Source organism: Emydura macquarii, unplaced genomic scaffold (assembly GCF_026122565.2).
Source record: "Emydura macquarii macquarii isolate MOO-44397 ecotype Brisbane River unplaced genomic scaffold, CSIRO-AGI_Emac_v2 contig_2768, whole genome shotgun sequence".
Classification (NCBI taxonomy): Eukaryota; Metazoa; Chordata; order Testudines; family Chelidae; genus Emydura; species Emydura macquarii.
In genome coordinates, this window is record NW_027132905.1 from 21,525,197 (window position 1) to 21,550,266 (window position 25,070).

At 38.3% G+C, this 25,070-nt stretch overlaps 1 long non-coding RNA gene across 1 annotated transcript; it reads left to right on the forward strand.

Moving 5' to 3' along the window:
* The first annotated feature begins 2,596 nt into the window (after positions 1–2,596).
* Positions 2,597–25,070, forward strand: LOC137165532 (uncharacterized). Its single transcript, XR_010923414.1, has 3 exons — positions 2,597–3,171; positions 4,008–4,075; positions 24,844–25,070. It is a non-coding gene; the product is annotated as an uncharacterized lncRNA (long non-coding RNA).

Below are 25,070 nucleotides of genomic sequence, written 5' to 3' on the forward strand. Positions count from 1 at the left end.
TATCGTAAGTGAAGACTGACATAATTGTGAATAAGTCTCTTGCTCTCGTTCTTTCTCTCCCTCCCTCCCACTGTCACACATAGTCTATCTCCCCTTTATTTCCATCAAATGGAAGAAAATGAACTCGGTTAGGAAGTGAGTGGAGGCTGACGTATAGTGGATGCATTGCAGACTAGTATTTTATGTCTGTTATAGTCTAACTTCAAAGCTTTCCCAGATCTTGCTGTGCTTCTCCTAGAAGTGAAACATTAGCTAGTTTAGGCAAGTTTAGAATTAGTTTAACTGTTAGGGGACTTTTGTTGGCAGTCAGATTTTCTCTACCGATTTTAATAGGGATGAATTTGTCCCAAAAGTTTGAGAGGTGGTTAGCTTCAGATGAGCACTGAAAAATAGTAAGGCCTCATCTGTATGTCTTTGTGCAAAATTGTGCTGGGGCTCTCATGGGAGCAGTTTATCTTGGTAGGTTTCTGCTGTTTCTTCTTTCCATACAGGCAGGAAATATCTCAAACTTACTATTTAAACTAATCCATTTCTAGTCGAAAAGAAATATTTTGCCTTCTACTGCTGTTCCTATTATTGCTTCTGTTTGTTCAAAGTTTAAGGATCTTTTAATATCCTTTCCAACTGTCATACATTTTCCAAACACCAGCTGACACCTTGCTTGGCACTAGTATTTATTGCTCACCTTTGATCTGATTAGTTACACTGAGCTGAAAGTTCTAAAAATACACTACACACCACTAATTGTAGTACATTATCATCTTCAAGACATAATTATGAATTAAGAAACATGAAACCTCAGACTCTGAAAAGGCTATAAAAAGAGAATTACAGTTAAGAGCTCATGGCTAATTTGAACACCACTAAACGGTGGCTCTGGAGTTGAGGATTGTATGCCATTACTGTTCACTGACTGAGCTCACATTACTTGAGAAGTACACAAGCAATTTGGCTTGTGCTTGTCAAAGACTGAGTCATTTTCATCTCCAAATGTCTACTACATTAAACAAGCCAACACTAGGTAAGTGCTATTTACTGATTCAGTCTGGAACAAGTTAGAATAAGTCTTTTGGTTAGAATAAGTGTTTTGCAATATGGAAACACATATTAACACTGGACCTCAGATATGAGACAATATCGGAATAGGATAAATACGGGAAAACAGATTATCATTATTAAAGATACCATAAGTTGTAACTGAAACAAAGACAACTGAAATAAACACCATCACTAAGCCAACTAACTGCTAGATAATTTGACATCCAACTTGACAGCAATAGTGATTGGTATGTGCTGAAAGTTAAATATAAGTGACTAAAGCATAAGGAGAAATCTTCTAGACTTCAATCTTTCTACACTGATTTTAAAATTATTTTGGTGACACCTACTCTGAGGAACATGTCCACAGGTAAAGGACAGTGTCTTAAGCAACCATTTAAACACATACATCTGGCTTCCATTGTATTTGTTTGTGAACTATTGCACAAAATGACATTCTGAAAAAAAATAGTTTTGTCTTTCTAAATTTTCATTCCATTTGTGATTTTTAAATATATTTTTAAAATGAAACAAAACATCATTTCAAAATGGAAGATCAAAATGTTAAATTTCAGTTATTCTTCTTAAATTATTTTTTTGTGAAAATCAACATGTTCCACACCAGGTTTCACTTCTGACTAATCAACTTTTGTTGATGGAAAACCATTCTCTTCTCTTGGAAAATCTTTAAATAGTTATACCTACACTGGTAACACTAATATGCCTGTTCAGTGTTGTAAATATATGTTCTAGTTTGTTAAATTCATGGAACAGTTGGTTAAGAAGTCTAATGCCATGAAATTTTACTAGATATTACATAAATGGGCGGTTCCTAAATCAAAATTTATTCTTTGCTATAACTGGGACTTAATCCATAAATTGCTTTGAAATTTAGGACCAAGGCTTTAAACTGGTATTGAAAAATCACTGGGAGCAGTAGAAGGACTTGAGCATGGCTGTGAGGAGCTCAGGTAAAATATAAACTATGAAGAAGACAGGCAGTCACATTTTGTACCAGCGGAGCCTGTGAATTGTCTTCCCATTCAGCAAAGAACTTAAGCATATGCTTAAACCCATGCCTATTTAGCAAAGCATTTAAGAATATGTTTGAAGCTGAGCTCTTGCTTAAGTGCTTTGCTAATTTGGAGGCTTAGTATAAATAAAATTACTCCATTTGTAATGCCTATTTTATAAATATATATAATATATTTAAACTTACCCATGTTTGTATGTGTAAAATGATTTAGGAGCAGCATGGAGAGCAGGAGATGTAGGAAGAGTACAGGGAACAAACTATGATCCCTCAAAGAGCTTAATGAAGGATAGGAGTCTGCCTTTGATGGTAAACTAATTACGATGAGATGTGTGGTGAGTGAGTACCAACCCCCTCCCCTCCCCAACCCCCGAGTTATGGGGAGCCAGAGACTCCGTTAGCCCATTTAGTGGCACCTGGAGGAGAGAGAAATAATTAAGGATTAGACCAGCTGGGGAGAACCAGACTGGTGTTTCCTATAAAGGAAGAACTGCAGAGAAATGTGAGGAGGAAACCCAAGGGAGAGGTAGTTTCCTCTTTCTGGGAAAGGAACCATGGAGGGGCTGCTAGAGGGAGTTTGTACCCTGGGACTGTTCCTGAAGGGAACAGGTAGCTGGGGAGAAGGAGATTCCTAAAGCAGGCTTGGGAGAGACCAGGGGGGAAAAACCCTTAGGGTCAATGGCTTAGGAAGAGGGGCGTCTCCAGGGAGAAAGTCCTAGAAGGCAGCACGCTGTAACAGAGTGAAATAGACAAAACTCTACAAGCCCAGGAGAAGAGAAATGGGTGTGCTGCACACTGAGCCCAGGAAGGGTGAAAAAGATTTTCTTATTGTGGGTTTTGAATTTGGACACTGTTATCCCAGAAGGGGTAGGACTATTAGTGTGACCTGGCTGGAGGACCAAATCACTGTACACACTACCAGAGGAAAGGAGGAGAGAGAAGCAGAGACTGCAATGCTGGGTCTTGCCATAAGAAGGTGCTCTGGGTTGGTGAATTTATGAAAGGATGCATTTAAAAAGAGTATGCAAAAATATGAACTGATACCTTATCAAAATGTGTGAAGAATTCAGTCAAAAATTTGGGATTGCGAGTGCAAAGAGGCAAGTGAAATACTTGAATTTCCAAAATGATCTTGACAAACTTCCACAGAGGTGTATTATGCATGCTGTAAGGATAACAAAAACCACAGAAAAGGCATCATCCTAAAAGAGAGAAGCAAAGGAGATAGTTTCCCCCTTTAGCTGCTTCTGCATCACCCAATATACCAGATACAGTGTATCCATATTGAACTCTTGTGGGATGTTGACAACTAAGAGAGTTTCTGCTGTTTGAATCACCATAAAAATACCCAAATTGTAGCTGTTATCCTGGACTTTCATACAGCCTTTGGAAGAATTGGTTGGAAATGTCAATTCTATGTTACACAGATTTGGCTTTTAAATTGCTTTCTACGAACACTGAAGTAGCAATTGTTATGAAGGTTAGGCTTTCAATTGTCAGTGGTTTGAATTGCTCCAGACGAGCAGTTGTTAGTATTGCTAGATTTTTTTTCAAGGTCCTTCATGATTTTCAAGGATACCAGAGCAGGCTGCTCTGTGTCCCCCACTATTGTCTGGTGTTGCCTTGGAGCTGTTAATTATAGCAAACAGGCAAAGCTGAGATCCAAGTGAGGAAGGCTAGGGAATAGTAGGTTTGTATGGTGCTATTCTCCTGTTTGTTACACATCCACATTACACTGTACCATATCTGTTTAAATTCTTATTGACTTTGGGTGCATATCTAACTATAAAGCTAATTGCAATAAACCTGAATCCACTGTGGGTGCTGTAAATCTCATTAATTCAGATGGAATTTTAGGGAGATAAGTAATAGGATTAGGTATCTGGGTATGAAGCTGCAACAAGTTTAAGGATTTGGTCATTCATGTTCAATATAGGACCCAATCTAGCGATCTCAAAATGGATCCGGAGTACTGGGAACAGCTACAATTGACTGTGCAAAAAGGTAAGTTTCCAAGTGAATGTCCTCTTAGAACCGCTGTAATTAGTGGGATCGAATCTTCAAAGTCTATTTTCTTAAACTTTTAAAAGAAAGATGAAATTATTTTCTATGGGACAAATGCGAGGGGAGAGAGAGAGAGAGAGATATCAATCATACCCTAAAATCACCCTATCATTTGAAGTCACACACTGTTTTCTCATTACCTACTATTTATATACAGTTGAACTTTTTCCTACATCCTAAAATTTCAAAAGATGCCAGATTATTATAAAATCTATTATTGGTATGAGAGAGTTCTTGTTCTTGAATTTTCAGAACTGGTCTAAGGCAAAGGGATATAGCTAAATAAGAAAAAACATGTGGGAGTAGAATGTTATATGGCACAGATTTGTTTTTAATTGTTGTTACTGAATCAAACGCTTCCAGGGAACAGCCTAAATCCATGTGAGAATCTAGATTGCAGGAGTCTGCTTGATGAAATTTTCATTAATCAGTATTTTCATAGGGCTATGCTTTGACTGCTATAATTAATGGACAGAATTTTGGCACTTCACTGGCTATGTGGCTAAGGGGACGCTGTAGAGGTAAAAGTTCACAGAGTAAAGCAGGGTTGCCAACTGTCCATAAATTTATGGATAGTCAGTAAAAAGATATACAATTTTAACACTGCAAACCCATAAATAAATGAAAATATTTCGTGAAATTGTGTAGAAATAAAACGTTTTGTATTTTGACATTGATTGTCATCATTCAGAATCACTTCTTGTATCATAAAACTACACTGACCAGGATCTATAAATTTCCTGTTTTCTATTATTGTACACGCCCAAAGAACCCGATTGATCAATTAACTGCAGCTAAAACAATTGCGTAATTCCAAATTCCTGTGTACAAAATATCGCAAGTGACTATACATTTTTGTGAAATTATTGTATGGTTTATGGTATTTTTAGTGATGTCAGTAAAAAGTTCACCATGTTAGTTTAAAAAAAAAAATCAACTTCAGATCTTCAATAAAAACTAAATGTTGGCAACCCTGGAATAAAGTGATGAGTAGAATAGGGCTATGTTTACACTGGCGGCGGCAAAATTGCCGCCACCAGATCGATCTTTCATGATCGATTGAGCGGTCAGTGAGATCCACTCAATCGATGAGGGAGTCGACTTAATTAGTCCACCTCCTCAACTAGCATAGCACTGAGCCAACGGGAACACTTTTCCGGTTGGCTCAGCGCAATGTGAACAGCGCACAGAAGCAGTCGATGGGAGTTACGCAAACTACTCTGCGTAGTTTGCATAACTTCCGTCGACTGCCGCCAAATTTCCGGGTAAGTGTGAACAAGCCCTAGGTGAGAGACTGGAATTGCATCTAGTGTTTTCTAGTTTACATATTCATGATCTGGAGAAATCAGACCAGGGAGACTAGATCAGGGTTGTGAATGCTTTGGAGACATGGGGTCAAATTATCCCATCAGCTATGGACATGCAGCTCCCATGGTTCTGTCATGGACTTGCTACATGAACCTGGGCAAGTCATTTCACTTCTCTGTGCCTCAGTTTCCTTATCTTTTATACCATTTACCCACTTTCATAAGCTACTTTTGAAATCTTCCAAAGTTAGGCATGTAAATACAAAATACTACTATATGTACTAAACTGGGTCAGCCAATAAACAATATCTAGAGAATCTTAGTATATAGTTAGAGCATAGGAGACAAATGGCTTCTGAATTACAGTTTATACAAGAATAAAAAAAAATGTGGAGGCTGGAGATAGAAACACTCAGAAGAACATATGCTTAACAGACTACAGTTAGCCCTTCTCTTGTTTTGTGTTCTTCTAAGAAGTAAAAGTAGAGAGAACCCTGAAACTGTCAGCAGATTGTATGGCTGCGATCCTAAATGCAAACAGATGATTGTTCAGACAAATCATTCATATGTATCATGTATTGCAAAGTCTTCAGGTTGTGAGAGAGTATTCTAATGTATAAATGACTCATTATTTACTAAACATGCACCCATTTCAGGTTCTGCTGAAGATAATAGCAAAACTCCCATTGTCTGAAGTGGTAACAAGATATGCTAATGATTTGAGGGTTATGGTAGCCTTTAAAGCTGGGTGAAAGAGCAAAAAAGTACCTGCAGCACTTTTGAATAAAACTTGGCAATTCATTTGGCTGGTATTTCCTGCCTCTTAATAACAAACTTTCAGGTGAGTGAGATTTTAATCAACAATTTACAGACATGAAACAATGTGCTGTGTGTGTTTTCCATGGGGCGGTTCTTCATACTCTCTGACCCCAGCCATGGCAGTCAAGCAGGTCAGTGAGTCATAGAGGGATCTAGATGCAGCCTTCACAACCAACGGGGACTGTGTATGACCATGCACACAATTAGCCAGTGGGAACGTAATGAAAAAACAGTATGTGACGTGTTATGCAACCAATAAAAACCTAGCTCATATCTTTCCTTTGCGTCAGGAAGAAACCCAGATATTTTTAAATGTGAAATCCACATGTGTGGTGAAATACAGAGCCAGGTTTGGACAGATATTGGAGTTGAAGCATTGTGGTAAAGAGAGCATGGAAAGGCACTACTTTCTTTGAATGGCTGATACAATGGTTTGTTACTGATTCTGCTTCTATAATGCTCTGCTGGGGGATGCCTGATGTTCAAGGGTTGGGGAGGTTGGGCCCAATCAGAGAGCAGCATGCAGCAGCAGGCTACAACATCTATACAGTTCCCCTGTACCATCAGGCTGTAGAATCGAGAGGCTCCACATTGGCCCCTTTTGAATCAGACATTAAGGATATGTCTACACTGCAAAAACCAAACAAAACCACCCTGTGGCACCAAGTCTCAGAGCTCCATGGGTTAGGCTTGTTCAGGCTCAGGCTGGAGCCTGGCTCTGGGACCCTGTGATGGAGGGAGTGTCTCGGAGCCTGGGCTTCAACTCAAGACTGAACGTCTACACTACAACTTTGTAGCCCTGCAACTGACCCAGGCCTGCTGCAGCAATGCTGCAAGTCTTTTAATGCATCTACATTGGGGTTAAAAAAAACACACACACACCATGGAAGCAAATCTTGGAGCCTGGGTGCAACTGATTCAGGCTCGCAGAGCTCGTGCCATCAGGCTGAAAATAGCAGTGTAGACATTCCTTCTGGGGTCTAGGGAGCTCTGTTAGGAACATCTACACTGCTATTTTTAGCTCCATATGCAAGCATGAGTTAGTTGACACAGGCTCCAAAATTCGCTGTCATGGTTGTTTGTTTGCTGTATATGCATATCCAAAATGTCACAATTTGCCATATTGTTCATTCTTGTGGATAAGAAAAGACTTTACATTTCTGAGAAGTCCTTACTCCAGTTTATGCGTTGTGTTTATGTGCTTATATCCCTCCTAAACATGGATTCCGTTGTCTAACTTTAGGCACCTAAGTTTGCACATTTTCACCACAGCTTGTTTAAGTAGCCATTGGTATTGGTGAGGTCATACAGGATTTCCTGCAAAATAAACTCTCAGAAACCTTTTCTCCTTCACCCAGGAATAACGCAGTTCTTTGAACAGCTGTAGTGGCTTAGTGTATGTACCCTGCCATGCATTAACTGGTCATTTGGACCCTCCTGCTGCACACTGCAAGTTTCTTAGTGTATAAGAAGAAACTTTTCATTCTAGAATTTTTAGGCAAGTGTGCTGTATCTTCATACCCCAGCTTGCCATGCACCAACTAGTTGTGTAGACAAGCCCTTAAATTATCTTCTTTCCAAGGTGAAATGCGAATTTGCGTCCTCGTGGCATGAACACAAGATCACATGCCACCTGTAAATCTGCCACTCTTTGAAAGTGACTGTACTGGGAATCTTCCTTTCCAATGATAAAGCTCTCATTTCGAACTTTGCATGGTTTTGAAATATTGCCTAACCTACACTTAAAGGCAAGGATAATTTGAGAAATTATTCCATAATTTTGAGGTAATGAAGAAAACATTTTTGTGTTGGGTTGTTTTAGAAGACAGAGAGAGAGAGAGAAAAGAAATAGCTACTGCTTGAAGGTGCTCTGAGATCTGGAACATTAGAACAATTACTGTTGGAGATTAATGAGTACAGTACTGCAGAGGCAGTCTAACATGCAATTTATCATATGTCTCTGTGATTAATCACTGCCAAATAGGGAAATGTGGTCTAGGTGAAATTACTGGAAGCTGTGTACAAAACTGGTTGAAAGATTGTATTCAGATAGTAATCAGTGGTTCACTGTCAAACTGGGTGGGAGGGGGTCTAGTGGGGTCCTGCAGCGATTAGTCCTGGGCCCAGTACTAATCAATATTTTCACTAATAATGTGAATAATGGTGTGGAGAGTATGCTTATAAAATTTGCAGGTGAGATCAAGCTGGGGGGAGGGGGAGTTGCAAGCACTTTAGAGGACAGGACTCTAATTCAAAACAATTTTGGCAAATTGGAGAATTGGTCCGAATGCAATAAGATGAAATTCAGTATAGACAAGTTTGAAGTACATCACTTGGGAAGGAAAAATGAGGAATAACTGGCTAGATGGTAATACTGCTGAAAAAGATTTGAGAATTAGAGTGGATCACACATTGAATCTGAGTCAACAATGTGATACAGTTGCAAAAAAGCTAATATCCTTCTGAGGTGTATTCACATGAATGTCATTTGATACATGGGATACAGCTGTCCACCTGTTCTTGGCACTGGGGAGACATCAGTTGGAGTACTGTGTCCAGTTTTAGGAAAGATATGAAGAAGCTGGAGAGAGTCCAGAGGAGAGCAACAAAATGATAAAAGGTTTAGAAAACCAGACCTATAAGGAAAGGTTTTAAAAAAAACCTGGGTATGTTCAGTCTTGATAAAAGAAGAGTGGAGAGTGTGGGAGGGGAGGGGGAGTCCTGATAAGTCTTCAGATGTGTTAAGGACTGTTATAAATAGGACTGTGATCTATTGACAAGAAGTAATGGGCTTTAATCTGCAGTAAGGAAGAATTAAATTAACTATTATGAAAAGCTTTCTAACTGAAGGGTAGTTAAACTCTGGAATAGGCTTCCAATGGAGATTGTGGAATCCCCATCACGGAGGCTTTTAAGTACATGTTGGACAAACTCCTGTCAGGGATGGTCTAGGTTTACTTGGTCCTGCCATCTCAAGGGCTGTATTTTGATGAACCCTCCATGGCCCGTCAGCCCTACATTTCTGTGACTCTACGTATAAATCAGTGCTGCTTGAATATTACTCACTAGATGAAATAATTGTGACTGTTACCATTTTTATTGCATTCAATTAATATTCCAGTTTTACTAGCTCTAGTTTGTGCTTTTATGTGACACACACACACACACACACTTATTGTGTGACATTCTATTCTCAAGCACCAAAAATTGCTGTGAAATAATAATTTTACTTTTTTTTCCCCCTCCTGAAGTAAATGCTATATGCAATCATTTTGTCTCTGGGAGGCCTTTTTTAAGATGAAAGTTATTTTAAATATTTTTTTCTAAAGCTTCAGTTTCCAGAAACCAACCTCATTCTTGTAAATGATTACACTGGGAATGGATATATACAATAAGACTTCCCCAGGCATATCAAATGATTGATGGAAGTCAAAAGGATGCATCCTATCAGAGAGACTGGAATGTCAGCTAAAGATACAAAAAATAGGGTTTTCCCCCATAATCAGTTAGTGCCTATAGCTGTGGATTAAAATGACATTTCAGATATTTCAAATGAACCAGAACTTTCATAAAATGTAATAAGTACTGGACACTTATGCAAATCAGCACATTAGTACCATATAGTATTACATCACATCTCCTGAATAAGCAAATTAAAGTAATCTAGATAGGGATAAAATTGTTGGTGATTTTGCCAAACCCCTTGGAGTGTACAGTTTTAGCTGTAAAACTAAAACAACAGTGGTTCCAATCTAAATCCCATTTGTTTAACTGACCCACAGTATTCCTGAGTGGGAGGAGAAATTCCAGCCTGAGTTCATTTCTTTTTCAGATGGAATGGGAAAATGTGATATAGGTTTGGTTTTGAAAAGATTTAATCTGCTAGACTTTTCTTTTGTTAAATCCAAACCATTGCTGGGTTTGAATTCTATTTATCCAATGCCAGTGTGATTCAGACGTGTGGCTCCATTTCTGATCTCTCACTAGAAAGCTAAATACTTGTCTTTGCCATTTTTATTAACCACAGGTTTAGATAATTTTATTTGTGCTTTTGAGCAAAATCATTAATCTGCAATTAATAGCACTACTAGTTCCAGAGCCATAGGCAGAATTGTAGGAGGATCTCTTCCTGAAAAGAATGGCAAAGCACAATACATGGGGACATATTGTTTATATGTACTTAAAGGTTATCACATCCTATTCACTATATGAATAGCCCCAACTGACATTTTCCTGCTCTTCTCAAGCGATGCATGTCTTGTTCATTGTGCTATGCAGAGTCAGCTGTCAGTCAGTGCATCAGGGGACCAAAACCTATTTTCTTTTGCTGTTTTGTTTGCACTTCCACTAAAAAGCTTTGAATCTTTGAATTTCTTTGAAGTAGAAAAACTAATACATGACCAAGGATAACAACTTTTATCAGCCTCAGAAATTTTGGAGCAAATGATTTCACATTTCAGCAGTACCCTGTGTGATAGCTAGTATAAAAGAAGAGGAGAACTTAGGGAAAAGCTCACCCATTCAAAAGCGTTCATTTTTATTAACAAACACGAGCAAAAAACCCCCAAGAATAACAGTTATCCAAGTTCACCATACTCACAGTATGAGCTTAATTAAAGTCAATGGAGAGTTTAAAAGCAAGGGGAAGCATGTTGTTTCTTAATTATGTTGTTGACTTAATATATAATGGATCTCACCAACTCATTCTACATAAAACAATTAGCATATTTTGCTGTCTGCAGATAGCTTAGTAATGGCACACAGATAATTGACTATATCTGGCACACAGGTGTTTGACTTTTGGTTGGCAGAATAGGCAGAATTTGAAGGGGGTAAGGGTTATTTGTATGTAGTCCTATATATAAAATATTTGAGAATAGGAATAATCCCTTACTCACTTTCTAGAGGCTCCTTCACTAAATAAAATGTCTCAATCTTCCATCTAGAAACTCTGAACTCTGAGGAAACTGAACGTGTATGGCTCACCCACTTAGTGTATCTTCAACAAAATATGGGCATTAAGTGACTTGTGGTATTAATAGAATTTGAGGTTAACATCTCTCTAAATCATTCTAATATAGAACAAGAACAATAAGGTAATCAGTAATATAGTAACTCATTGATAGTACATACACACATTACAATTGAGGCACATGAAATAATGCATCTAATGGGAACACCACTGTCTTACCCCAAATAGATGTTAAGTTTCTGAGGAAGAATTTTAGTTTTGGCTCTAAGTAGAGTACAGAAAAATTTGCTGGCTTGTGTTTCTTTATACTGGTTCAGAAATTGTATAAGGGACACTTAAGCCTGGTCTACACTTTAAATTTAAGTTGACATCGCTATGATCAGGGTTGTGAAAACTTCACACTCCTGAATGCCATAGTTAAGCCAACCTAACCCTCACTATATATGTTGCTAGGTCGACAGAAGAATTCTTCTGTCGATCTATCTACTGCTCCTCAGGGAAGTGGATTATCTACATCAATGGAAAAACCCTTCCATTGCTGTAGGAAGCATCTAAACTACAGTAGCATAGCTGCACCTCTGTAGCTGTGCTGTTGTAGCACCTGCAGTGTAGGCATGGCATAAGTGAAACAAATCTGTGGATGCTAAAGATTTCAGTTTTCACTAGCCTTCAGACCTTAGCAATTCGGAATTTCACAAAGCTATCTGTGTCCCTTGTTACTTGGTTTCAAGTGCGATGAAGGGGCCAGGAAAGCACTTCTTCTTTGCATGTATGTCAGCATTTCCAAAGTACAAAAGTACAAAAATGTGCAAAAAAAAACCCCAAAACAACAACAAAACAAAACAAAACACACAAAAAAAAGCAAAGAGAGCTTCAGGATTGGACCACATTCAATTTTTTAATGAACCTTTGGGTTTTAAAGATGGGTCTGAAATCAAAATCCCGGATCTGAACTTTAGGAAAGTTTGGATCTTCACAAAACTTTACAGCTTTCCTCTTGCTGAAAATCACAGAACCAAAACCTACATTCAAGGAATAACTCCTGACTTTTGGAAGAACTTTGATCCATTCCTGAACTTTTCCAACTGGATCCAAATAGTTCTTCTGTCCCTCTTGCAGCAAAAACAACAAACAGCATTAGCAGAAAACAGGTTTGATTATGAAATTAAATATAAAGGATGATGTACTAAAGGCCTTCTTACTTCATATTTATGTTTCTCATTTTCATTATATTTATCTCAAGCTTGTCAGTGAGTCTCTTGATCTATATTCAAAACTAATATAAATCTCTTTTTCTATCTTTTTGACTTGTCTTGCATGAAAGCCTAGATAGAACTATGTAGATACTAAAATGAAAATACTTAGAGAAATCATTCTGAAAGTGGTATTTGTTGTATGTCACACAAGTCCTATACACTCATCACGATGGACCTCATTCAAATCATATACAATAAGAGCATACGTCTTGAAGGAACAGTGCTGTTCTGAATGACTCTTTTGTCTCATTTTCCCTCAGTTGCTAAGGCCAGGTCTACTCTAGAGACTTTAGCCAATATATCAATGTCCGTTAGGTATGTTTGTTAATGAGAGTTTTATACCTGCAAAAACCATAGTCTCTATGTGCCTATATCAGCAAAAAAGTGATTTTGCCAATATAGCTTATTATGTTAAGGGAAATGGTGTAAGCTATGCTGGCAAAAGTACTCCTTTGCTGGTATAAGCTGTGTCTATACTAGGAGGATTTGCCAGTACCAGGATTTACTGGTATAAAGAAGATGTGGAGTTGAGTGGCTTCTTTTTTTTCTGAAATCAAAAATTAAAAATGTGTTTTGAGGGTTTAACCGTTTGTTGTTCAGCCAGGAATGGACCTTACATGTAACAACAAAAACTAAGAATATTCTGCTTCAGACTTAGGTTTTGGTGTAATGATTCTTAATGATCTTACTCATTTCAGTGCCTTTGGCTCCAAATCTTGCAAAATTTGATCTATCCACCAGCTCAGAGCTTTTACTTGTTTGCCTGATAAGCACATTGAGTATCTGCAATACATATCAGATGAAGCAGCTAAAAAATCCTGTCCTATTCAAATGGAGAATTTTATCTACCCATTTATATTATTTTATATTCTAAAAATAAAAGAGAGAGATCCAGTAACACAATTCTGATGAATAGGAGAAGATTTAAAGTAACTTTAAAAATAAGTACAAATGAACTTTGGCTAAAGTCCCAAGAACCTTTTATTGTAATAAAGAACTACAACTTCAGCTTTGTTAAGTGGGGAACATGCACTTTCATGCTGTCCTCTTTGACGAGGGAAATATAGAGTATCATGCCCATATAAAATAAGCAAAAATAAGTTAATGCTGCATGTTGGTAAACGTAAAACTACAGAATTTCTCATTTATGCATAAATTATCAGTGTAATATAGTTTTTATTAGGGAAAAATAGCTAAGCAAATCTACTCTTTTATCAAGGTTCCCTTTAAATATTTAATTAAATGAATGCTGAGAAATTGTAAGCAGACCTACAACTAATTGTATGAGAAAGTTATATCCTCCTGATCCTACAATCCTTACTCGGGAAAACCTCCCATTGGAATCAATCAGAGTTTTGTATGAGTAAAAGAAGCAGGATCAGCCTGAAACCTTTTCAATAACAACATTGTAAGAGGATATAGAAGTACAGAGTATTATTATTATTATTACAGTCAATTTTCAGTGTACAAAAGACTCCCATCAAATGATTTAGCTTATATTCTGAAAGAGTATTCTTTTCTGATCTGCTGATGGTGTTAGGCAACCTAAATTCCTTAGACTAATGCATGCACGTGCGCACATGCTCACACACAAAATTACTGCCTCGGAAAGACGTAAAATCTTATACAGTACTTATTCTCCAAAATATGCAGTCAAAGTGCAATGTGAAGACTGTTGTTCTGGAATATGAAAGGGAGATGTAACTGATGGTTTTGATTTAAGCAGCTTTTTGTATTCACTTTTTCTAATGGAATGATAAAAGCACACTTTGTGTAGAGTTTTGTTTCAACTCAGTCTGCCACGAAGCTGTTTGAATCAAGGCTCATGCCCACATTATTCAGATTGCCAAAAACATCAAAACAGCAACAAAGGGAAAAGCTAACCTTGAATTTTGAGTATGTATTTCAGCCCTTGTAAACAAGTTACCATGGAGATGGTACCCAAGTGAGCCATATACTTGACTCATAACTGCTGTAGACTTTGGACCAGCAGCAAAATGTGACATGGTATTGGTGCCATTTCTGACAAAAATTGCATTCCAGATACTGCACTTAAATATTTTTCTGCAAAATACCATGTGAAAGCTTGGGAATTGCTTACAAAGCCTTGAATTGCTTAACAAGAAGGCAAGATAGTAGGTCAGAAGTGAAGTTTTACCTGTTAGAATTTTACAAATTAAGTAACATTTTGTTGGGGATGATGTGAGGACACTCTCTCTGTCTTGCTAGCAAGATGAAGGTTGGGAAAGAACTTGTTTGCAACTTTAAATGGTTTTCACCTGCAAATTATTTCCAACAATCTAAGAAAAGACGCTGGAGTTTTTTTCATTGATTTGGGTTTTTTACACAAAACTAGTCTTACAGACTTGTCATTTTTAACCACAGTTCATTTCTTTTGCCATGTTTTGAATAAGGCTGCAATAGTATCTGAGAATCAGGTCAGAAATAAAAATCAGCTGTCATGTTTATTGGCAAGCTTAGCTCTTGTGGACAAAAGGAAAAAAAAAGATAATATGGAAAAATGCAGGTAGGTTTTCTTGTCTTAAGGATTCTGAGAAATCTCCTTTCCTGAGCAGGAGAGGTTTTCATTGCTAGCTCCATCATCCTTGTACTGCAAAAGTGTGAATTCTAATCATCATCTTCAAAAATTAATAATACTTTACACTTTTACCTTTACAAATACAAATTGTTTAAATCACTTTTCTCCACAATAGCCTGTAAGTAAATAAGGAAAATATTTTTTCCCCCCCCAGATTGATAAACTGTGGCACAGAAAAGTTAACTGACCTTCTCAAGGCCATCTAGCAAGTCTGGCAGAAATGAGAACAAAGTCCAATGGGACAGGTTCTGATCTCATTTGTGCTGGTGTAAATACATAATAGCTGCACTGAAGTTGTGATGCAGAATTCTGGCTCTCAGTCCCCTGTTATAACGTGTAGGGTCAACAAAATGAAGAAAAAATTCTAATGTGCCCACTACTTTTGGAAAACAAGCTATTGCCTTGTAGGCTTGATTTTAAGACTTCTTTCCACTCTTGAACTTGGGTCTCATTTACAGGAATAAGGGATATGTGGTGAACCTAAGGTATATTATAATTAATGGAGCTGTGGTATTATGTCAACTATATATCCAGGGGGGTATCAAATGAGATTGCTTCTTTGAGAATGGATATGTTGGCTTAAATTTTAAGTCACTAGTGGTTTGGGGTGCCCAGCCTGAGATGCTGTTAAATTGCCTGATTTTCAAAAGGTGCTGAACTCATTCTCTGCAAATCAAGCCCCTTTAAGGTGTTTCAAGTGAGCCACTCAAAATCTCATACCCAGCTAAACCTTTAAAAGGGCATGCATGCACAGCAGCTGGAGGTGGAATTTCTAGCTGTAGTTGATGTACACACACACTAGCTTTGATTGAACTAAAGCACTAAAAATAGCAGTGTAGTTGGAGTGGCATTGGCAGTGGCACTGACTAGCCATTCTTGTATTTACCTAAAGTCTCTGATAGGATTATGCTCATGTGGCTAGCCCTGGCCATTGCAGCTACTCTGTTATTTTTATCTCCAGTGTAGTTGTATTCTAAGATTGAAGGAATCCAGGATATGGGGTGGTGCATCTTCTATTTGTTCTCAAGTCTGGCAGTACCCAGGGAAGTTTCTTGGCCATAGACTTCCCATGTTCTTTATGTAGTTAGCATATTAAATGTTAGGATAGTCTATTTCCCCAAAAAATCCAGGAAAAAAAAGGTAGGTGTGTTGTTTTTTTTTTTTCTCCCTTCGGCTAGATGCATTAAGGGATAGAAAAGGGAAACTCCATGGTAGTTTCTAGTTTCTGTTTAATCTGTGTAACATCACTTGAGACGTGCTGACCTCTGACAAGAGAAAGGAAGAGGAAAAAGGAAAACAGACTTTCAGTCTATTCTTTGCCCTTCCCTCTGCAAATATCCTGGCATTTTCCATCTTCTTCCTTTTTTCCTGCTTTCCTTATCTCTCATTTTCTCTGCTCTCCCTTTTTAAAAGCTTCTTTCCTATCTCCTTTCTGTTTCTTGCTTCCTTCTTCTATTGACCTTTTATTCAGAAAAAAACGTGTTTTTTAACTAGATTATTCTGGTGCTTGTGTAGGACAAGTCTAAATTGTAGAGGCATTGAAGTGGTCGGCAAAAGTCCTTGATTTTACTAGGACATGGCACTTATTTCTTTTTAGATAACCTTTCCAAAAGCAGTCAGTTCTCATTGAGCAGTTCAAGCAATTTAACCGAACCAGTACTATAGAATAAACTAGTACAGAATTACTCTCTGTCACAGACATCCAAACTTTACATCTGGAAGGTTTCAAAGAAATAAGTATGAGCATAATAAATTGCATCAAACATGATTGTCTCTCAAAATAAAACGACACAAGTGAAATGTTGTTGGAAAAAAATCCTGTATTTCTAAGGTCCTTCATTTTTGGATTTTATCTTGTTTTAAATTTCTGGGGAATTTATCAGCGTTCATGTGAAAAAAAAGAGGGTGAAAATCAGTAAAAACTGAAAACAAAGGACCAGTGGGCAGGTGGTGGGTAGGTGCCCAATACTCCCTCACTGCAAATGCAAATGAATGTGGCTGCCCTGAAGAGCCAGGGTCAGGAGGGGGTTATCACCAATCTTCCTGCCTGTCTCACTCTACAACAGCGCAGCTGCAGCTGGTAACTGGCAGCTACCCTCCTCTGCATAAGTGCTGTGTGTCATCTGGCGGGATACTCTCACGTGACCTTAACAAACTAGGGAAATACAATCTAGATGGAGCTACTCTAAGGTGGGTGCATAACTGGCTGGAAAACCGTACCCAGAGAGAAGTTATCACTAGCTCACAGTCAAGCTGGAAGGGCATATCGTGTCGGGTTCCACAGGGATACGTTCTGGGTCTGGTTCTGTTCAATATCTTCATCAATGATTTAGATAATGGCATAGAAAGTACACTTATAAAGTTTGCCAATGATACCAAACTGGGAGGGGTTGCAAGTGCTTTGGACTATAGGACTGAAATTCAAAATGCCTTGGACAAACTAGAGAAATGGTCTGATGTAAATAGGATGAAATTCAATAAGGACAAATGCAAGGCACTCAACTTGAGAAGGAACAAACAGCTGAACACATACAAAATGGGAAATGACTGCCTAAGAAGGAGTACCGCGAAAAGTGATCTGGAGGTCATAGTGGTTCACAAGCTAAATGGGAATCAACAGTGTAATGCTGTTGCAAAAAAAAAAAAAAAAAAAAGCAAACATTCTGGGATATATTAGCACAGTGGTCCCCAAGCTTTTGGGGTCAAGCTTTTGGAGCTGCAATTGGTAGCCAGGGCTGGGAGTGGGGCCCAAGATGCGGTGGGGGGTCGGGAGCTGGGACCCTAGCTGTGGCTCAGGCTGGATTGGGGACAGGAGCTGCAGCTGCAAGACCAGGGCCCAGAGCTCCAACAGGGCTGTGAGCTGGACCCGGGCCACAGCCAGGAGCTGTGGCCAGTCAGGAGTGGGGCGTGGGGATTGGGTGCAGATCCTGGCCAGGAGCAGAGCATGGGGCCAGGGGGATGGGCCTGGAGTGGAGATGGGGGTAATAATTGGTAGAATGTGAATACTTGCTTTTTCAAAATGCAGTATTTTTTCATGGAAATTCAATACAACTGAAAATGAAGGGCCTCATGCCTACCCTACAACAAAAAAAAGTAAAAATCAGATTTTAGCTGAAACTCTGTTAATAGAAATAGGTGATTTAGAGCCAACAACCTGAGATGAAAGGAATCTTTCTGCTGAAGAAATTGTCTGGCCATGTATGCTGACAGCTCCCCAGTGTTGTAAAATAATGCAAACAATGTTTTTCCTACCCAAAACAAAGTGGTTAAAATTATATTCTCCCAAGATGTATGGAAATGCACTAATTTGTAACTTCCTAAAGCCAACACATTTATGCTTTGGAGATACATAATTTAGTAACAAACAGCAAACTGAATTTTGATCAGGTTTAAAAAAAATGGGTATAATAGCCTTCAGACTTCAAATGAGCTGAGAATGCTCCCTTGGTATTTTCTTCCATCTGAAAATTAAGGGGTAACATTTTCCTTGAAGTTGCCTCCAAGAACCAATGAACAAACCTAAAAGGTCCTGTATCAGTGTAATTATCTAAAATCCATTTAATACAGCATTCTTTATCAGCACAGAGACAACAATTCAAACCTTGGTTTCTTCACAGTCTTAGAGAAATGATACTATTGAACTTATGCTACTCATGATTAGAGATGGACAAACTGGCTTGGATAAAATAAAAACTTACCTGAATCAAATGTTATCTTGAACTTTATGAAATCTGATGTTTTTTCCTCAAGTGTTCAGTTCTGTACAGTAAAAAGAAGCAGAAATACCAAAATTCACAAGAAATTAGAGTTTTCCTTAATTTCAGACACACACGAAACCAAAAGCACCAGAACAGAACTAAGAAGGAAATCTTTTACAAAGAAATTTACCCAGTTTTCCAGACCAGAGGAAGTTAGGTAAACTTTAGGCATCTGATTTTGGTGTGCTTAATCCATGATAAATTCAGATATTTCTGAAGCTGACCTTTTAGTAGTTGTATTATCACCACCTGAAACAGGTAAGAAAAGGAAACACCTGCATTCTAAGTATAAGTAGCCAATTCTATTTTTTTTTTTAATTTGTGAGCATGATTACTATGGTGTAATAGTGGAATTAGACTTCAGAGAAGAATTTAAATCTGAAACATATGTCAGGGTGGAGGTCTGTTTGGATTAGCCTTTCATTTAAGTGACATTAATCTTAACTTTCCATTGGCATTCAAAGTAGACTGTCTTAATTCTGAACTTCCATTCTGTAGCTAATGGTACTGAATGTTGTGATTGTCAGAGGTGCCTTCCTACAGTAATACAGTGGAGTTGTGACTGTATCAGGGTTACCTGCACCTCACTCCCCCCAAAGGAAAAATTATTTTGTAGCATTTCAGGCTGTCTGCATCTTCTCTCATCCAAAATATTTACTTAAGAATCCTACTGACAAGAGTAGTAAAAGAGATTACTTTATTATAGTGGTCAGGCTTTGGCAAGGCTGCAAACCACAGTAGGATCAGGTTTGTAAATGTGGAAAAGCATTGAAAGAACCAGAAGGAAGCACAAAGTGCCGGTATTTCTCACCAATTCATATTACTGAATAGAAGTCATTGTGCTTTATCTAGCTGTATGGAAGACATTTCTTTAATATCTGGACACCATTATATGTATTCAGAAGAGTAGCAAGTCCCTTAAGGAAGAGGATCACAGTGGCTATCTCTTCCCACCACAGATAACAGCTATAGATATAAGAGGAAGTAAAGTAGGCAGTATGTTTGTTAAAACAGATGGGCAGGACTATTTTTCAATTCAGTTCTTTACTTGCTGAAAGAAGCAAATTTTGTATCATGAGGTACACCTGGCAAGACTTGGGCTTTTATCTTAGGTTACCTCTACACTACAAGTGCTACAGTGGACCAGTTACAGCACTGCAGCCACTGTAGTATAGACACTACAGCAACAGAAGTGGTTTTTCCACTGCTTTGGTAAATCCACCATCTTGAGAGTCAGTAGCTAGGTCAATGGAAGAATTCTTCTATTGACAACTTTGTCTACAGAGGGGGGTTAGGTCAACCTAACTACATGACACAGAATATGAAAATTTTCACAGCCATGAGTGAAGTCAGTAGATTGACCTAAATTTTGGGGGGACCAAGCCTTAGAATATCCATTATTGCTCTCTGTAGGATGTACCTCCCCATTTCAATGAGAGTCCTCCTTAGGATATTGGCAATATGTCAAGAACCCTTGGCAAAAACATTTTATTTTTCCTTTCCTCTCCCTCTCAGTTATTCATGCCTTGCTCACCTCAAGGTTAGATTACCATAATGTGCTGTACATGAAGCTACACCTTCAAACAATTCAGAAACCAAAGGGAGTTCTAGAATGTAGTTTTTCAGTAATAAAGGAGCAGTGTTTTTCCACAGAAACATGTTACACCAGATATTAATGGACTGTCAGTGTTTTGATTTATTTTCTTAACCTATAGAATCCTAAATCCATGTGCTTGAGACAGCACCTTTCTCCCTGCATGAGTCAAGATCATCTGAGGTGCTTGCATTTGCAATATCTTCTTGGTATAAATGGGAAGTGGCATTGGTCTGGAGCATCTGAGTCCTTGGGCTCTCTCTTGCCTTTAGCTCACCATAACCCTGGTTTGGTGTTACTTTCAGAAGACTGTGTAAGATCCTCTTCTTCTCCCTTGCTTTTCTGATTGGAGACAGGAAAATGAGATGGGTTAGCACCTGTGAGTGATACCCTCATTGATAGCCATGAAGTGATGTTTAGGCATTCTGCCTTAAGCCTCAAGTCTTCTTGGTGCTTCCTTGATATATTTAGAATTTGTAAAAGGCTTGGCTTTAGTCTACATACTGCACCTAGATTTTTCATCCTTTGACTGTCATTGCAGAAACAAATCTGATCTTATTTATTTAAATATTATTATGCATATTAATGGATAACAAGCGGAAATAAAAGGGAATTCATTTATTTCCAGCCCTATATGAATTTAGAAGGGTAGCCATTCTTATCTATATGCCCAAACCCAACATACAATATTCATTAGGTAGATTTCCTTCAGGCTTCTTTTGCTATGGGGCCATGAATTTCCTTGTGGGAGGGGGGAAATTGCAGAGTTTTCAGTGCATTCTCTTGTGTTTGTGAGGAGGGGAGCCAATAATGAAGCAAGAGATCTGCCAGAAGGAAGACTCCCAAGTCACATCAACAACCCTTCAAACAAAGCTGAGTGTCTCCAGCATCCTTCCTACCTCAAGTATAGATTGGAGGGATGTTTTGTCTTTCCTTCATATTCTTAACGTTATATAAGGAGCATCCACATGGACCCAACTGGCTTCCAAATAACCATGTTTACTAACAGTATATAAATTTACAAGGCTGTGTGTACGTATGTACATGCCGCTGCTCTGTAAGCTTCTAGTACCCTTAATCTAGTAGTTTTTGCTATCTGTGGAAAACAGGAAGTCCACTGGAGGGCTCTCAATAGAGCTGGTCAGAAATTCTGTGAGAAATGAGCATTGTTCAATGAAAATAACTTTCTGTCAAAATCAAAACATTCCACAGAATAGAAAGCAGACATAGTTTCCATCAGAGAACTGTCTGCTTTCACCCTAGCTTACCCACCTAACTCCGTGGCAGTGTGTCTAGTAGGCTGCTGGGGAGCCTGAGTTTCTAGGCTCCTAGCTCTTTGTTGGGCTGACAGAAAGCCTGGGAGCCTGAAATCCCTGGGAGTGCTGTCTTTCAAGCTTCCAGGTTCTTTAGCAGCCTGTGGACCCAGTGCTCCTGTGTCTCTTTGACAGGCAGATAGAGTTCCCTGGAGTCACTGACCCTGGGGCTTTCTTTGTGCAGAACAAAGCCAAAAATTGAAATCCTCCATGACACGGAATTGCCTTTCTATAACTCTCAAACTGTTCATAGGGATAATTCCTATACACTACAGAGGGAAAAATTATTGGCCCCAAAAAGTGAAGTGAGGAACCTTATAATATTTTCTGCCTTCATCTGTCTTCAGTATGTGTTGAAAAGTACTAAATTTGACTTCCTTTTATAGATGCACCCCTTCTAATTTGAAACCTTAACCCCACAAAAGACCCCACAGAAGCTTTTCCCATTAAGAAATATTCAGAGTATCTTGTGTTTGCAAAAGATTTAGAAATAATATAAAATGCAGCTAGACTTAACAAACCTTGTGCTACCTGTATACAGCAAATGGATTTATATTTTTTTATTCCACAGCTCTAGCACGAAACAAGGGAAAATGTTTGTCTCCCAACAGTAAATGCTAAATTACAGTGTGTTTTATGATCAGATATGTGTGTGTGCACGTACCTGACCATAAATTAAAGCCTCAAACTCACCTTAGGAAAGTTGAAAAGAAGTGCATTCACAGGAGACAAAAATGCATTTAGAATTACTATAGCTATAAAACAAACTGACATAAACCAAAGCAACAAATATGGGGAAAAAATCTTCTGGGGCCACATCTACACTTCTGCAAAGCTTTTGACTTTTTGATTTTTGTTTCCTGTCTGAGATCCAGTGTGGTTTTCAAATTGTATAAAATGCATTCATTATGCCCCTGATAATAGAATCCTTTCTTCTTTGAATCTTTTTCTCGCAGAGACAAAGATAGCAATAGAATTTGGTGAAAATTACCCTTGATTTCTTCTCTCAGTGATTTTATCTGTTGCAGCCAGGTGTTCTCCTCCATATGCAGGAGGTGCAGCAAACTTTTGGGGTTGGCTTATGTGGGTTTCATGATTTTTCATTTTAAGTAAAAAAACCATTGAGTTTCACCTGGTTTCTACCTAAAAATTATCTCCCTTCACCTCCTAGGTTAGGGATTTATAGTGAAATGTTTTCACAGCTCTCATTACATCATGACAAGAAAACTATTTAATCTATTTGATTAATCCAGTTAAATCTGGTCAATTGTATCCACTTGGTGCAAATGGTAGGGCTCAGATATGTCTTCATTTCTGAGACAGGATTGTTCATATACGATTAAGTTCATCCTCATTTGTTAAAATTCTGTCAAAAAACAAAGTCATTGATTTTTCCATTTAGCCATTACTGCTGCTGCTCACCTTCCTCCCTCCCTCCCTCTGCCCCAACTAATTGTTATTGTAAAAAATTTGGTCATGACTTTAAATAGCAGTAAGTAAATCCCCATGAAATGTAGTGTTAGTACTGTAGTTAATGAGAAGGTTAAGACCACAATGGCTTTTGACTGTTATTGAGTATTCAGCAATAGATAAGTATAAAATAAGGAATAAACCAGCAAACATTATCAGCCACTGTGAAAGCTGGGTTTAGAATAGTGCATACTTTTATTTTTTTTCTTTTCCAAAATTAATGAGTGAATTTAGTGCTCATGAAAGGGAAAGATAAATAGCATTGGCCTGAGTCAGGCATGGCATGAGCAGGTGCTGTATAAGCTTTCCTACTCATTTGACAAAAATCCATTGAAGCTGTAAAGGCTTCTAAATGTTGTATTATAATTCAAGGCCACCCACTACTGATAAAACACCCTGGGACGCCCATCACTTGCTGGGCAGAGATTTGAAGGCCTTTAGAAAGGGAAAGTTCCTCTCTCCCCCCCCCCTCCCCCCCCCCCCAATGCTGATAGTGACTTAATCTGAAATCAAGTTACCAGAGCTGAAAGTCTCAGTGGACCACTGTGACAGATAGCATTATATGTAGACATAGTAGAAATCTATTTTAATAGGTAATGGTTGATAGAGATCTATTTTTCTTGCACCTCCTCCACAAAAGAATTAATCTGCTAATAGAAATTTGTAGCAAGAAAAAGTTTATTTTTAAAGTATTTAAAATAAAATAGTATTTTAAAATATTAGTTTAAAGCTAATAAGTGTCTTGTGTGTAAATCCATAGTGTCTGATATTTAATGACGTTAACATAATAGAATTCTAATTGTAAGGGCAGATTCATTACTACAGAAACAGATTTACAAAGGTATTTAGGGGCCTAAAATGCAGATAGGTTCAATTTACATAAATTCCTAATCAAGTTAGGTGCCCAAACTACTTGGATGCTTTTGTAAAATCCTCTAGCTACGTATCTGCATCTTAGTTCCTGAGTACCTTTGTAAATCTGGCCTTAGATGGTTTGCCCTACTCTAGTGTTTGTACTCTGTGTATCTGGTTGGTAGACTTATTATATTACTATCTTTGCTTTGCTGGAGCTGCACAAAGCAAGGAGTGGTTCTCTACCTTTTTGGGCTCAGGACCCATTTGATGGTCTGTCGTGACACAGTAAATAGGTCCTGGTGAGGGAGAGTTGCAGAGCCCACCTTTCACTTATCCCACAGCAGCAGGTCCTGAGACTCCAGTCCCAGCTCTGCTCTGCTCACTGCTTTGAGTGTCATGATGGAGGGGTGGCTGGGTCAAACTGGAGCAGCACTGCCACCCCATAGCTCGCAACACTCATAGCAGAGAGCTGATCCCAGCCAACCCTCTGAGAGTGGAACTGCAGGAGCTTCCATGCAATTCTTTGAAATAGTCTTGTGACCCAATTTTGGGTCAGAACCCACTGGTAAAGCACGCCAGCGAGCCCTATGATCAAATATTAATCTAAATTGTAATAAACAATATCTGGATTTTTTAAAATTGCCAGCTCACAAATTTGCATTAATCAAAAAGTAAAAAAGTAAATATTAATATGACCCCATCAAAATTCACAAGGATCAGAATCTCTCAAAGCCTAATGACTTTTATTATTTTTATTATGTGTAGTGTAATCATCACTGATGATGATGATGGCGGCCTGCACAGAGATAAATGACTGACTTGAATAATGTCCCAAATGAAAGGAGAGGCACAGAGTGGTGACAAGGCCAGCTATCTAAATGAGGAGGACTATTGTAATTTGAAACATTAAACATATTTCAAGACACAGATGTTGATAGTTTGTTTTCTTTCTCAAAGATGAGTTAATGCTGCATCAGAACAAATAAGGAAAT